The following is a 1012-nucleotide window of genomic DNA, read 5'->3' as shown; positions in this document are numbered from 1 at the left end:
TGGGAATGGAAAAGGTGAAGATGTTCCAGAGGAAGTAATGATGGAAGAAGACAGAAGAAAGAGAGAAAGAAAGAGAGAGCGAGACAAAGAAAAGAGGGGAAAAAGGAAAAGAGAGAGAAGGAAAGAAAGAAGGGAGGGACACCGAGAGGGAGGGAGGAAAGCGAGCTTTATAAAACCTCTCAGAAATATTTCACCACATTCAAAGCACAAGTAATACAATTCTGGAAGCTGATTCAAACTTAGCAAGGAGTATGACAATTTCTCAAGGCATCGAAAAGATGCCCACTCCATCCCTCCATTTCATAATTTATACAATGAGAAGAATGTAAGGACTGTTCAACTATTCTCAATGAGTGATTTTTTTTTCACCTGTGTAATGGAGGCCACAAAATTGTAGTGAGCTACCCTAGGTGGAATAGCCCACTGTGGAGGGTGGTGTTTTCTTTATCTTCCCAAATAGCCCAAATTCATAAATGGTATTACAAAAACATTTCCCCCCCATGATGAGTGATTTTTAACTAAACTTTTACTTAAGACCACTGTAGAGTCCCGTGGAGTTGTAGAAAATGATGTAGAAATACATCTGTATCATTTACTCAGTTTCCTCCAAAGGTAATATTTTGAAACTGTAGCACACTATCACAACCAGTGAGCTGATACTTATACAGGCAAGACAGAAGACCAACCACTCTCTATTCCCTGGCATCCACTAATCTGTTTTCCATCTCTACTATATATATTTTTTTTCAATTTTAAGAATGCTTTACAAATAGATCTATATTGTATGTCAAATTTTCAATTAAGATTCTTTATAATTCTCTGGAGTGTTATCCAGATCGCTGTGCATTTCAACAGCTTTGCTCTTTGTTGTTGGTTAATAGTATCCCAGGGTGTGGATGTACCATGTTTTTTAAACTCCTCATCCACTGAAGAATATCTGTGTTGCTTTTAGTTTGGGGTTGCTATAAATAAAAACAAAGCTTCTCTAAACATTTGTAGAGCGGTTTTGTAC

General features: G+C 37.3%; 1 non-coding gene across 1 annotated transcript; it reads right to left on the bottom strand.

Moving 5' to 3' along the window:
- Positions 1-375: 375 nt before the first annotated feature.
- LOC111723802 lies at positions 376-521 on the bottom strand. Its single transcript, XR_002772265.1, has one exon. It is a non-coding gene; the product is annotated as a small nucleolar RNA SNORA4 (small nucleolar RNA).
- Between the last annotated feature and the right edge of the window lie 491 nt (positions 522-1012).

Source organism: Otolemur garnettii, unplaced genomic scaffold (genome assembly GCF_000181295.1).
Source record: "Otolemur garnettii isolate 467f Iridium unplaced genomic scaffold, OtoGar3 scaffold00015, whole genome shotgun sequence".
Classification (NCBI taxonomy): domain Eukaryota; kingdom Metazoa; phylum Chordata; class Mammalia; order Primates; family Galagidae; genus Otolemur; species Otolemur garnettii.
The sequence above is the reverse complement of the archived record's forward strand: the minus strand, read 5'-3'. Positions and strand labels throughout refer to the sequence as shown.